Consider the following 16,150-nt stretch of genomic DNA (forward strand, 5'->3'; position numbering starts at 1 on the left):
ATAGTAACAAATCATCTCCATGATGTGTCGTGTTGATCTGGAATAGATAAGCATCTCAGTGTATATCCTGGACCTATTTGTCGGTAATAGAAAATATGCAAACTTGAATATACCAATGAAAAAATCACCAATACAAAGTGTCCAAACAATGTCTTTGACATAACCAAGTATCCTCCAAGTGATTCCAAGTGCTGCTGGACAATATATCCTTACTGGTGACTGTGCATAAGTCACTACATGCCAGTGAACATAACCAATTCTCCAAGTGCTGATAGATTGATAGGTGTTCACATCAATGACAAAACCATATCCAAAATACCAACAATCTCCCCCTTTAGCATTGATGGCAACACAAGATAGAAAAACCATGAAAGTGCCAAAACAGAAATGCCAAAAACTAGAAACCAACAATCTCCCAAAGAGATCATTAACCAGACCATAAATCAAAATACAGAGAGTAACAATCTCTCCCCAAAATAACAATCTCTCCCTCAAAGGACAATGTGTTTTTCCATATCAATCTCTCCCCCTTTGACATCATATGCCAAAGTAATACAAAAAAATAGGTTCAAATATAGCTTATTTCAAAATACCAACTATACCAACTACTCCCCCTTTGAAGTAGCTTCCTCATCAAAGCCAAAAAAAGATTTCTCTATAAATTTTGCTAGTTGATGACAAACATCAATTGTCTAAGTCTCTACTGGTGGGGGTATAACCCCAAGCTGTTCTATGAGATATTCAAAGGTTTCTTTAGGCAAAGGCTTAGTAAAGATATCTGCAATATGTTCTTTAGTATTCACATAAACCAATTTCACTTCTTTTTCTTCAACATTCTCTTTCAGAAAATTTAGTTTGATAGAAACATGTTTAGGTTTTGAGTGAAGCACTAGGTTCTTAGATATATCAATTTCTGCCTATATTATCACAATAAATAGTTATAGGTTCCTTGCATTTTACCTTTATGTCTTTCAAAATTTGTTTTATCCATAATACATGTGCACAATTAGTTGCTACTGCAACATATTCTGATTCTACTGTTGATAAAGATGTACAACTCTGTTTCTTATGCAACCGAGAAATTAATCTATTGCCAACAAAAAATGCTCTGGTGGTGGTGCTTTTTCTATCATCTATGTCTCCTACATAATTAGCATCTATGTATGCACATAAATCAAAGTTTTCATCTCTAGGATACCATAAGCCAAGATTTGTAGTTCCTTGTAGGTACCAGAAAATCTTTTTTACGGTTGTTTCATGATTTTCTCTAGGATTACTCTAAAATCTTGAAACAATACATATTACATTCATAATATCAAGTCTTGTTTGTGTTAAATATAGTAAACCTCCTATCATAGACTTGTATCTAGTTAGATTAACAGGTGTTGATTCATCCTTTAATGATAATTTGTCAGTTGTAGTCATAGGGGTGCTTATCGGTTTAGAGTTTTTCATGCCAAATTTCTTTAGTAACTCTTTCAAATACTTAGATGGACTCAAGAATATACCTTTATCAGTCTGTGAAATCTACAATCCTAAAAATAATTTTATTTCTCTAATCATAGACATTTCAAATTCTTGTTGCATTTCATTAGAAAAGTTTTTACATAATACATCTTCTCCTCCAAAGATTATATCATCAACAAAGAATTCTATAACCAAGATGTCATCATTACTTACTTTGTAGTATAAGTTGTTGTCTAAATTACCTTTAGTAAAACCAATCTTCGGAATATATTTATCCAATCTAGCATACCAAGCTCTTGAAGCTTGTTTAAGCCCATACAAAGCTTTCTTTAACCTGCAAACCATATTCTTGTCATTTGTCAAGGAAAAACCATCAAGTTGCTCAATATAAACTTCTTCTTCAAGATCTCCATTCATAAATGCACATTTAATATCCATTTGATATACTTTATAGTTCTTGTGTGCTGCAAAAGCCAAAAGTAATCTGATTGCCTCAATTCTAGCTACCAGTGCAAAGGTTTCATTGTAATCAATTCTTTCCTTCTTTGAATATCCCTTACACACTAGTCTTTCTTTATTTATGATTACCTTACCATTGTCATTGAGTTTGTTTCTGGATACCCATTTAGTTCCAATTAGATTCTTATCTATAGGCCAGGGAACTAACGTCCATGTGTTATTCCTTTCAATTTGGTATAATTCATCTTCCATAGCATTAATCCAAAATTTATCTTCACATGCTTCATTAACTAATGTTGGTTCTATTTGAGAAATAAGGCATACCTCTTCATTTGCCAATGTGCCTCTAGTGATAACTCCTTGCTACTTATTCCCAATTATCTGATCTTCAGAGTGATTCAATCTTACATACCAGGGTGTCTTTGTTTGTTGTTATTCCCCAGTTACTGTGGAATTTTTCAGATGATGCCGGTGTAACTGGATCTTCATTTTGTATCGGGGTGTTTAATGTAGGTTCATCTGATATTATCTTTGTTGCTGGTTCAAATTTCATGTACCTTGAATTTTCTCTAAATTGTTCATCAATCTTCACATTTGTACTCTCAACAATTTTTTGCAATCTTTTGTTAAAACACCTATATGCCTTGCTCTTAGACGAATAACCAAGAAATATTCATTCACCACTTCTAGGATCAAATTTTCCAATATACTCATCTCTTCTAATGTAGCATTTACTTCCAAATATTCTGAAATATTTAAGAGTAGGAGTAATACCAAACCATAGTTCATGAGGGGTCTTACCAGTTTCACCTTTGATGTGAACTTTGTTGAATGTATAGACCTCTATACTTACTGCCTCTCTCCAAAATACATGTGGTAAATTTTCTTCTGATAACATACTTCTAGCTACCTCCAAGATAGTTTTGTTTTTCCTTTCAACAACTCCATTCTACTGGGGTGTCCGGGGTGCTGACAATTGTCTTCTGGTCCCATTCACTTCACAGAATGTATTAAATTCCTTAGATGTGAACTCACCTCCTTGATTTGATCTCAAACATTTGATTTTATTACCGGTTTCATTCTCTACCATTACCTTGAATAGCTTGAATTTCCCAAGTTCTTGTGATTTCTCTCCGAGAAAAGAAACCCAACACATTCTAGAATAATCATCAATGATTAGCATAAAATATTTATCTCCTTGTAAGCTTCTAGTTCTAGTTGGACCAAATAAATCAGTATGAATCAAGTCTAGAACATTATTGGATTTCTCTGGAATACTCTTAAAAGATGTTCTAACTTTTTTTCCAAATTGACATTCCTTACAAACTGGATTGTGAGGTTTGACAATTCTAGGCAAATCCCTTACTGCCTTAATTGTACTAATTTTTAAAATGCAATCAAAATTTACATGATAGAGTCTCTTATGCCATAACCAACTGTCATCAAAGTGTGCAATCAAGCATGTATTTTCACTATTATTTTAAGTGAAAGATATTACCTCTAGTCTGATTACTGGTTACAATTTCCAAACCAGTTATGTTCATGATTTTGCATTTTCCATTCTTGAATTGTAATTAAAATCCTTTTTCAGCTAATTGACCAACACTCAAAAGATTATGCTTCAGACCTTCAATATAGTAAACATCATCAGTATTGTACTTACCATCCAAAGATATAGTTCCTTTTCCTTTGATTAAACAAGCTTTGTCATCTCCAAATCTCACTAGACCTCCATTGTATTCCTGAAAGGTTAAGAATTTACTTTTATCACCATTCATATGATGTGAACATCCTAAATCAATGATCCATTCATCCTTATCTTCTATCTTATCTGTCAGAGACTTCTCTATTGGTTGAACAATAAGTGGCGGTTGATCTTCTTTGATAGCAAAAAAACCCGTCCATTTTCTACTGGATCCTCATCAGAATCATCAGTTACTCCTTCATCAACTAGATAACAAAATTTTGTCTTTATTCTTCTTAAATATGTATCTTTGATATTCAGGGTTAGGTTTATATGTTCTTTTAGCTTCTTCTCTTAATCTTGCATGTCTATTAGGACACCTTAATTCCATATGACCAATTTTATTGTAGTTAAAACATCTAAAGGGTGCTTTACCTTCATACTTACCTCCAATTGGACCTTTAGGCATTTTCCTTCCAAATAGTGCTTCAAGTTCTTCTAGTTCTTTATTTTCTCTCTTGCTTTCTTCAAGTTCTCTTACATAAAAGGCTTTCCAATCAGATTTGTCAAATGATGATGATGCAGATGATGTTGATTCCTTAAAAGCTAAATCGGTCTTTATAGTAGCAACAGGACCAAATTCCTCAAGTTCAAAGGCTGAAAATTTTCCAATCAAAGTATCTCTAGTTATTGATGTATTAGGCATTTTTCTCAATTCATTTATAGCAATAGCTTTCATTTTATATGCCAGTGGCAATCCTCTTAAAACTTTTGAAACAATTTCTTCTTCACTTAAGGTTCCTCCACAACATTTAATACCCAAAAAAATTTCATTTACTCTTTCCATAAAAGTAGAAATTCTTTCATCTTCTTCCATTTTCAAATTTTCATAGCTGACCCGGAAGCATTCAAGTTTTGCAATTTTGACTATGGAATCTCTTTCATTCAATGTTTCCAAGTGATCCCAAATAGCTTTAGTAGTAGACCTATCTGATAATCCCATAATTTGTTGATCTGGTAATCCCATAATTTGTTGATCTGATAATGCGCTCAAAAGTACTTCTCTTGCTTTGCAATCATTTTCCTCATCTTTAGCTAGGGTTGGTGGATTAGGCTGACCTTGAGTAGGAGTAGTATAACCATTCTTTGTAACATCCTAGATGTCTCTTCCAATGTAGTTTAAAGGTGTCTCCATCCCGATCTTCCATATGCCATAGTTAGTTCCATCAAGTTTAGGACTCTCCTTCCTAAAATAGTTTGTAGACATTGCATCTCCTCAAGCTATTAACCTTTTGCAAAAAGAGGACTAAGCTCTGATACCAATTATTAGGTCCCAAAGGCAACTGAGAGGGGGGGGGCTGAATCAGTTGTCAAATAAATTCAAATCAAATTAACATAACCAAACCTTAATGCTTAATACCAGTAAACCAAACTATATGCTAGTAGACAATTTATCAATTAATTACAGTATCGGTAAAGATAAATACATGAAACAAAGAGACAATAACATCCACAACACATAATACCAATGTTTGTACGTGGAAACCTTGTAAGGGGAAAAACCACAGTGGGAACCTTACCCACAATCAAATGATACTACTACAAATGGTATGTGTATACAATAGGGGGTCTGCACATGCAGAAAGGCCAAGCGCATAGAGCTCACTACTCAATCACAAATGGGAGTCACACTAACTACAATTGGATGATTAAATCCAATGATAATGTACTACTTCAAAAGAGAATCTTCATATGCAGGATTCAGTACCAGTTTATCTCTGATATGCCTTCTTCATACCTTCCTTTGACCTTGAATGATGTCTGTGTGTATAGCTCTGCTAGTATTCGCATATACCTTATTAAAATCTCCTTTCTATATCTATATCAGTCCATACCATGATCATTATAATGTCACAAATGAGATCTTACATTTATACCATAACCTAAGACCAATTGAGTAGGCCGGTTAACTAAAAGATATTATAATAAAATCATTTATACATGGAACAATATTCGATGTATGATGTCGGCTCAATGCATTTACAATAGTAACAAATCATCTCTAGGATGTGTCGTGCTGATCTAGAATAGATAAGCATGTCGGTGTATATCCTGGACCTATTTGTCAGAACAACAAATATGCAAACTCAAATATACCAATGAACAAATCACCAAGACAAAGTTTCCAAACATTGTCTTTGACATAACCAAGTATCCTACAAGTGATTCCAAGTGCCAGTTAACAATATATTCTGCCGGTGAACCAAATACCAGTGACTGTGCATAAGTCACTGCATGATGGTGAACATAACCAATTCCCCAAGTGCTAATAGATTGATAGGTGTTCACATCAATGACAAAACCATATCCAAAATACCAACACTTATGAATATATGAGTTGATCTCAATGTGCATAAAAAAGTAAAGACACATATCAGTCATATAAGAAGATATCTTTTGCTAACTTATTGGCATGTGCAGAAATAGGTATAATCATGTTCATTTTCAGCATGTGGGGTAAATGTGGCTCCCAAAAGGGTTGATCCCAGCATGGAAGTGAAATAGTTGCTGCAGCTTCCCATAAGGATATTTAAGTCCAAAGTCCTGTCAAAGGAATAATCAGGTTTAAAAGAAAATATTGGAGTTGATCTTTGTATTTGTTATCAAAATATTCATTTGGCATTAACTCTTGACTTAAATAGTCTCAAAGTACTCATGCTAATCAAAATAAATAAGCTATTAAAGGGACATGATATTATTTTTCATAAAACCTTTTAGTTTAAACTTAGTCAAATCATGTTAGGGGAAGAGAAACTAGTGAGTGGTATACACAATGATAAGTTTAGGCATCAGTGAACAAATTTGCAACAATCTGAGCATAGAATGATGCAAAATGATGATCTGTATCATTATGGTTTTGAAAAATATTCACTATTACTGTCAGAGAAGAGTAAAGGAGTAGTCACATTGTATCAAGATCAACTATGGTTACTTTTCATTATGCAACTCACAGGCATGACAATAATAACATATCATAGTGAGTAATATATAATGAAAAGAAAATGATTTGAAAAGAGCCATCCTAATTTACAGTGACCCAGTGGTTTATGACAGTCATAGATGTAAATGCACAAAGTATGCAATGAAGTGATATAATCATAAAGGTCACTGGTATACACCCAGAAAGGCAACTAGATTACAATGACAATGCCTTCATAATCAATATAGTGACTTTCAAAGTCAAAGCTGTTAAAAATCAAAGACAGTATGTATTTTCTACTCAGCAAAGGAATAAGTGCTTGATACACAGTTAGAACTTTTTGGATGGTAATATGGGTGCATCCCAAAAGATAGTCATAACAATAGTTTTGACCAAGTGTCAAATCCCAAAGATATAATATAGTGTGTCATTGAAATCAACCACAAATTCAAATTCTCAATCATCAAGAGCCAAGCAAAGAATGGGATATCAATCAGTAATTAGTGCATCATAAAGGTACACTAATAAAAATAATTGCCAAAATGAAAAGTTACTACTAAAAAATTCATAGAGTGTGTAAACAAGTGCCAAATTAGCATATGGGAATCAAAATGTAGACTCAATAAGAGTGCATGTAGGTCAGGGTTTGACCTCAGGTTATGGAGAAGGCAATCTCATCAAATAGGATATGTGTAGTCACAAATGCAATATTATAGTCACATCCAAGCTCCATGATCCTAGTCCAGGAGCACTCACATCCATGGTTAGATGTTGTGGAAAGAATAGAGAACCCTGATCTAAAGAATATTTCAAGCCAAACCCATACAAATAATCACAATATCAGAGCATTATTTTTTATACAAAGAAAATACTTCATTGAAAGCTACATCTTTAGAAGCCAATCAAAGCACAATTACTTTATTACTTGAGCAGATCTTAGAATATCAAAGGTGTTGGAAAATGCACACTCTAATGAGAAATTGTAGGTGATTGAAGGTATTTTTATTGATGGCAACCTTACAATCATATGATACCGACAAACTCTACACCGGCATACAGTTCACCAGCACTGAAAAGATTGATTACCAGCACCATGGCTGACAGGAATTTGGTTTAATTGTATTTTGTATTTAATTGTAAAATATTTTGTAAGCCTAAATGGAGAATTGTAACAAGACTCATATAATTATGAGATCTTGTAGATCATTTAGAAAGTGGAAATGGTTAGATAATTTATAAACCTAATGTGCAAATTGTAAGGCAAATTTTGGATAAGGATTTATGATTATTGCAGAGCTTAAACCAGAACTCAACCTAGCATAGTAGATGTTGATCTAAGCAGTACATGACACTAGATTTGTATAATCCATTTTTGTAAGTCAGTGAGACTTATTTTGTAATTGAGCAGTGAGCTCTAGGCACTTGGCCTTCCTACATGTGCAGGCCCCTATTGTAACAGTAATATTCCCTTATTGGCCTATAAGTGAATATTGTGGGTCACAAATCCCACCAAGGTTTTTCCCACACCGGGTTTCCTTGTTAAAATATTGTGTTATGGTGTGTCTTTGATGTTGTGCTTATTGTTCTTATTTACTGCATTAATTTTGGTTTACCGGTACACAGTTTTGAAATGCTTGTCATATAATAAATTCAGAAAATTCTTTAACCGGTCAGATATTGACTCACCCCCCCCTCTCAGCATATTTGGGAAACCTAACAGTTGGTATTAGAGCCTGGTCCTCTATTTTCAGAATCCTAATAGCTTGAGGAAGATCCTGACACTGGTAGAGATGGAATACTTGAGAAAGCAATTGGAAACAACTCTTTCAGAATAGGATGCAGAAAAAGTGAAGAATATCAAACTTGAAGATGATCTAAAGGCTGCATAGGATATCATTCAAGGACTTCAGGAAAATCTCACTATTGCAAGAAACAAAATAAGAGAACTTTGTGAAAAGATGCAGAATGATGATGATGAAAAGGAAACTCTTAATGATCCGGTAAACAAACTGAGACAAGAAAATAGTACAATGAAGAATGAGATACAAGATATGACTATGAGATTTTGTAAAGGCATTGAAGATAGAAAGAAGAATGAAGATGACTTGGTTAGAAGATTAAATGGTGCTAGAAATGAAAACACAAGACTCAGTCATGAAAATGATATGTTGAAGACAGATTTGATGCATATACAAAATGACATAACTGAACTTATGAGACAGAAAGGAATCTTGGAAAATGAATTGGCTGCTGCAAATCAACACAAGGAGAAATTCAAGAAAAGTTCAGAAGAACTTGATAACATTCTGAAGAACCAAAAACCTAATGGAGATACAAATGGCATTGGCTTTGAAATTGGTGAAAGCTCCGGTACTGCAAACAATCATGATCACAGCAAACCGGTAAGACAACCTAATGCTTACAAATTTAATGGGAAATGCTTTAATTGTAACAAGTATGGTCATAGGGAAAATTAGTATAGATCTAGATATTATCAGAGCACTAATGCACCCACCAGTCAATGTTCTAAATGCAACAAAGTTGGTCATAACTCAGAAAACTACAGAATGAATGTAAGATGTTATATTTGTGGAAGATTTGGACACTTATCTAATCAATGTAGAACAAATACTCACATAGGATATGGGAAAGCTATTCAGAAAAACAATGTGACTTGTTATTCTTGCAACAAGATTGTACATATTGCAAAATTTTGTAGAAGTAAGGCATCACCGACAAATAACAAAGGACCGTGCTTGAAAGGTAAAGAAAAAGTTGAAGAGGTAAAGCAAGAATTATCAAAGAAATGGATTAGAAAGTCAGATCAAAATGTTGATGGGAATACTCCTCCACTGACAAAATATACTATCACTCCACCGGTAGGAGATTCTTCGTCTAATTGAAGAAAGATCATTCGGGGGTATGGCAACAAATTGAAAAACATGCTAATTTACCCTTGGTTGATGGTAAGAAGTTGGACTACTTCTTTACCGATAGATGAGTTAAGTTTTTGACTTAACCAATAGGCATTAAATGTGGTAGTTGAAGGAATAACATTAGAAAGCAAGTTTTTTGGCTCCTTTCTCATTCACCGAGCATTCAAATCTCCAAAGAGCGCGAAAATTCCAAGCGAAGGCATCCTTAGTGAAAAGTGAAGCAGTTCATCCAAGCACTCATCCTAAAGGGAGATTAAGGTATTTATAACTATGGCTTCCTCATCTACACCTGAATTTAGTGCAAACCTTACTATGATTGAGGTTATTAAGCTCCCTAGACCCATGTTCAAACTTATCCCCGAAATTGCGAAGAAAGATGATACCCTAGGAGCATTTTCAAAAACACCTAAGGGAGTAGTTTATGCAGAAGACCCTAGAATGTATATACATTGTCATATTGAGGAACTTGGAGATGATGAAATTAAGAACATGTATAGGACTGTAATTTGTGATGAAAGTGGTAATGTTAAACCAGAACACAAGGTAGTGGAAACCCTAGGTTTTGTGGACATTCTTAGTATCCCTAATTTTTTGAAAGATGTGATAAAGATAGTCCTGAGAAGAATCCGTCGTGAATTATTTTGGTTGGATTCCATTCATAAGATCACTAAAGAGGCAGTTAGGGCACTAACAGGCTTACCTTCCACCGGTAGCAAGCCTGATAGAACTTAGAAAGCTCCGAATGACATTGTGATTACCTTAACCGGTGCAACATTTGACAAAATATCCATAAGAGTCAATGATGTGAAGGACATCAATGTTAGATTTTTCAGCATGATTCTTGTTTATAAGGCTACACATGTAAATAGATTAAACTCAGTATCCATCTTTTGTATTAAAAGTGCATATGACATGGTGAATGATAATGCAAGAATTTATGTATGTGAATGACTTAAAGATGAAGTGATAGACAACTTGAAGAAAATAAAAGGTGATAAGAAGGGAACTTTCAGATTTGGTAACTTTCTTGTATGCTTAATGCTCTACATTACTAAGGAAGTACCCATTATTTGTAGGAAAGACTTTGATTTTGATATACCGGTAGGAAAGCAACTGTTAGACATACTAAACAACATGGGAGATGATAGGGAGAAAAATATAAATGAACATTTTCAAGCACTGAAGGCTAGAATGAAGACAAGAATAAGGCTATCTCAAGCAATTGTTGATAAATATAAAAAAGAGATATGCTTTGTGATCAAGAAAGATGAAATCTGGATGGAGGCAGTTGTCCCTAGGACTATTTGGGTCACCGAGATGGGATATGAGACAGATGACAACATAATTGAAACTTATGCAAAAGCCCTCTTAGAAGCCCCTGAGGAACCAACAGAAAATGTATTTGGAAATGCTGAAACAATTGAAAGTGGCATTCAATATCAGAAAATAGTTAAGAAATATTAGAATTGGGGAACAACAACAAATAGAAGGATCAAATGAACCCCCAGAGACTGGAATGGAAAAGACCACAGATGTGCATACTGGTGCATCTACTGAGCCACCGATAGCTACTAAAACTAAAAAACCAACCGAGTCACCGATAGTAGACAACACAGAGGTAAACAAAGAAAAACTAGAAGTTGACACTATAGTGAAATCATCTGAAGTAGAAACAAAGAAACAAGCAGATTAATAGGCTCCTTCTTAGATAGTGCCACCGGCTACATCTGAAAAGCCCAAGCCTATGGTAGCATAAATGAAAACTCAAATAGATCCTCCAGAGAAAGAGGAAAGCAAAGATATCACTACAACCGGCGAACTACAGATTGTAAAGTCAGTTGGACAGACATCTAACACATCAATAACTGAATTCAGGCCAATAAATGTAATAGAGGTACTCTTGGATTCAATAAAGAAAATTACAGAGTGTAATGCACAATCTTATAAGGCTATAGATGACACATTACCAATTTTGAAGATGATAGCTCCAAAGTGCAACATAGATAATAAAGATTCTTTGAGCCAATTAGACACATTGTTTAAGTATATAACCAACAACCTAATAACACTGGACCAGATAAATTAAGATACATTCAAAGAGAAAATGAATAAGGAGAAACAAAAATTCTTTGAGGAAATAGTGAAGAAGAATAAGGAAAAAATGGAAAACTAATTACCGACATTAGGAGAAACAATTTTTGATTTTACGAAACTATACAAAGATACCTGCAAAACTGATATTTTGATAGAGGACATAGATTCAGAGATTAGCAAAGCACAAAAAGAAATCAACAATACTACTGACAATTTAATAGGAACATCAAATTATTTTTTGGAAGTTGAAAAGAATATTGCAGTTCTTGAGGAGAAAATTGAAAATTTATAAAAAGATAAAGAAAAGCTAAAGTTTAAGGCAAAGGATTTAAAATGCAAACTAGGCCCTAAACAGGATTACCTCATTTCTTCGACAAAAGAAATTTTAGAGGTTCTGGTTCTAGGACTTAAGACACTGGAAGAGAAAATACACATACTCACCGATACAATTCAGAGAATAGAAGTGGCATTAAAGGACAACGAGAAGTTCAGCGACAGTCTAAATTTTGTATTGGTAGACATCTATCAGATTGTAACCCACCGGTTGCAAGGATCTAGGCAAGAACCACACTCCATTGATAGTGAATGACAACCTTTGTCATTGATGGGAAAGGGGGAGTAGTGGAGATGAGAAAAATGATCAGAAGAAAGACATCATCAGCTCAGTGGGAGCATACATTTTGGTAACACAATTTTGACAAGTTTTGGTAGATTTTTTTTGGACACTTTTTGGATTTTTCTCATAGGTGTTGCCATCAATGCCAAAGGGGGAGATTGTTGCAAAATGCATACTCCAATGAGAAATTGTAGGTGATTGAAGTTATTTTGATTGATGGAAACCGTACAATCATATGATACCAACAAGCACCGACACCGACAGACTCTACACTGGCATACAGTTCACCGACACCAAAAAGATTGATTACCGATACCATGGCCAACAGAAATTTGGTTTAATTGTATTTTGTATTTAATTGTAAAATATTTTGTAAGCTGACATGGTAGATTGTAATAAGACTAATATAAGTATGAGATCTTGTAGATCATTTAGAAAGTGGAAATGGTTAGATAATTTGCAGACCTAATGTGCAAATTGTAAGGTAGATTTTGGATAAGGATTTATGATTATTGCAAAGCTTAAACTGATATTGAACCTGGCATAGTAGATGCTAATCTCAGCAGTACATGACATTGGATTTGTATAATCCATTTCTGTAAGTTAGTGAGACTTATTTTGTAACTGAGCAGTGAGTTGTAGGCACTTGGCCTTCCTGCATGTGTAGGCCCCTATTGTAATAGTAATATTCCCTTATTGGCCAGTAAGTGAATATTGTGAGTCATCAATCCCACCGAAGTTTTTTCCATACTGGGTTTCCTCATTAAAATATTGTGTTATGGTGTGTCTTTGATCTTGTGCTTATTGTTCTTATTTGCTGCATTGATTTTGGTTTACCGGTGCACAGTTTTGAAATGCTTTTCATATAATAAATTCAAAAAATTCTTTAACCGGTCAAATACTGATTCACCCCCCCCTATCAGTATCTTTTGGAATCCTAAAAAAGGGATCATATGGCTAAAGTGACATTTAGTAGAAAAGGATAAAATGCAGTATTATATCAATGCAATTCAAGAGGACTTCAACGTTCTCAAAATATTATCATGACAGTTATGAAACTATAGTGGAGTAAAGGAGCTCAATTAGAGAGAAATTTAGTAATGCACAGTGGAGATTAATTATAGAGAAGCTTCCCGGATCCATCACAATCAAACTGACAAATTTAAGTCAAGATAAACCTTCATTTTGTTTAATAAACCTTAGTCAATTTGGTGTTTTTTAGCTTTGCTAGATAAGAATGTTTTCAGAAGAAGTAGGACGTTGAAATACCTAGTTGGATATTATTAAAAGCCTTCAAAAGGACCACATCAAGTCACTACAACACATGAAGTAATGCAAAAAGGTCATTAGAAAACTTCTACAGTGGTGGAAAAAATCCCCAAATAGTCATCTACAGTGGAAGGAGCTAACTTATTTGATAGAATGTCTGGAGAAGATGTCATCTCATAGAATGCAATAATGGCCAATGTGAACAAAAAAATCATATGTTCCTAGTGTATACCAAATCAAATGCCAAAACATAGCATGCACGATTATTCAAATAAATAAATAAAAATAAGGGCAAGTTAACTATTTGCTGAGGTGCCCTTTTGTGTAGCCTGTAGAAGAGCGTAGATAGTGTACATGAACTGTTTGACCAAATTCCTCAATAAAAACAACACAAACAACATGGCATGAAGCTAGTTTACAATCAAACAAAAATGAAAGATTAAGTTTTACAAAGAGATGGTTTACCTGCACGAAATTCCATGAGAATTTTGTAGAGATCTTCAATTCATAGACTTGAAAAGCTTCCAAAATCCTAGCTATGGTGGCCTGTAGCTTCCTTGAGAAGCTTCCAAATGTGAAATGAAAATGTTCACATTTATTTTTTATTTGTAATGCTTTAGGGTTTCCTTTACCCTATGCCAACCTTAGGTATTTTTATGGCATTGTTCTCATTTCTCCTAAATATGCTAAGTGTTGCCACTTGTATGTGGTTGACTAAGATACTTCATTTATATCTTCTTGTGTTGGATATAAAACTTTCAAACATGAGTCATGTGCCACATCACTTCATTTCAAGGAATCATTCATGGAGGATTAAGGCCACTTTGCATGCATATGGAACAAATGAACAAGGATTTATGAGACTTATGCCATGTGGTTTGACTTTGTCTAGGTCTTATGTCGATTTATGAAGGCTTTATTTTTTTATTTCGTACTTAGTTTATATGTGAGACAAATGGAGTTGAGGTGTCATCATAAAACTTATCCCATTTTGATTTATTTTTAATGCAAAAGTAGTGACTTGGTCAATCCAGGAGAGGTATAGGGTTGGGTAGAGATGTTTGCAGACATTTGGAGAGTATATAGGGGTGAGTCATTGTTGTTGGAGAGAATCTAGTAGTCAATTTTTGACCAATTTTGTGCCTTTTAAGGTAAAATTGGTGACTCTTTGAGTTGGACTTGGTCAAAACTAACTTTTTCATTCATTTTGTGCTTTTTTGGATCAGATCTAGAGGCTAGATTTTGAGGATTTTTGTTACATCCGACCCAAGATGCTTTTAGGCCCTATTTTGTGAGATTTTTGGAGGGGGTGACAAGGGATATATTCATGTTTGTAAATCATTCTTGAGTTAGCTCCTGATTGTGCATATTTGGGCTTTAGTGACTTGTGATAGTCCTTTGTCCAATTTTTGCCATCTTTTATAACTCATTTTCATGATATATGTAGAGACTACTTTGAAGGCTTTTGATAGTAATTTTTACCCTCTTATTACTTGCAGAATTTTGTATTCCATGTGATTGATCAGGTTTGTAGTGAAAGATTTTTTTTTTTCCTTCTGATTTTGTCTCATTTTCCTCATACCTTCTCTTTAATAGTGTATTGTGCGGGTTGAAGATTATGTTCAAGTGAAAGTATGAGCTCCTTATTGTGAATTTTTCTTCTTCCATTATTGATTAAATGAATTCAGTCATTTTTGTGAAACATTTATGTATGTTCATTCTTGAAATAAGTTGTGTAGGATAATTATTTCCAACTTGGTTTTTGAATGTCTATTCTTTTAAGTATCATAAGTTATCAGTTGGTGTATCACCTAGTTAATTTATGTTTTTAATTCAATTGTTAAGTTTACTAGTTTTAATTTCATCTCTTTCCCTTTTCCTCATAAGTCAGTAGTTCTATAGTGATGACCGAATAGGAGTTGGCCTTATCTAGAGGTTCAGTTTAGTTATAGGTGATCCACAGCCTTAGATTGATCCCATGTTTCTCCAGAAAGATTTTTTGTTTTTTTTAATCTTGGCATAGGGTAAATTTCTAGGAGATAACACATCTAAGGCCTCATCTTTACTTAATGTTATATGGGGAGAGAGATAATGAATCAAATTCATGAAATCATCTTCTCTACAAATGTTTTAATGTTTAAGATATTCTCTTGGAGAATAAGGAGGATCTATAGAGATGAAAATATCAACATTTTGATCTTGCCCCCCTTGTGCAAGGGTATGTGTGTGAGAAGAAGATGGGGCCATGTTGCTCTTCAATGCTTGATCTCCATTCGAGAGACCATTGATAGGATAATTAACATGTTCTTAATTCTAATTAGATACCCTAGGAGAGGTACAAGTATTAAGTATTTCATTAACATTTCTAGGATGTGGATCTTCAAAAGCTTTGAAGTGATCTACCTATGAAATACATTTGGCCAAAAAAATCACCATAACACAATGTACACTATCAATGAAAGCTTTGAGGTCTAATGTATGCAATTGAAGCGATTTGGAAATCCTAAAAATGAAATATGTCCAAGTACTACTATGAATGAAAAGTAGTAACATGAAATGAAAGAAGCCATTATCCAACACATGATTATAATAAATGTATGTAAAAAGCAATGTAATTATATGTGAAATAACCAATAGATCAAATT

The sequence above is a fragment of the Cryptomeria japonica genome, chromosome 7 (assembly GCF_030272615.1).
Source record: "Cryptomeria japonica chromosome 7, Sugi_1.0, whole genome shotgun sequence".
NCBI lineage: Eukaryota > Viridiplantae > Streptophyta > Pinopsida > Cupressales > Cupressaceae > Cryptomeria > Cryptomeria japonica.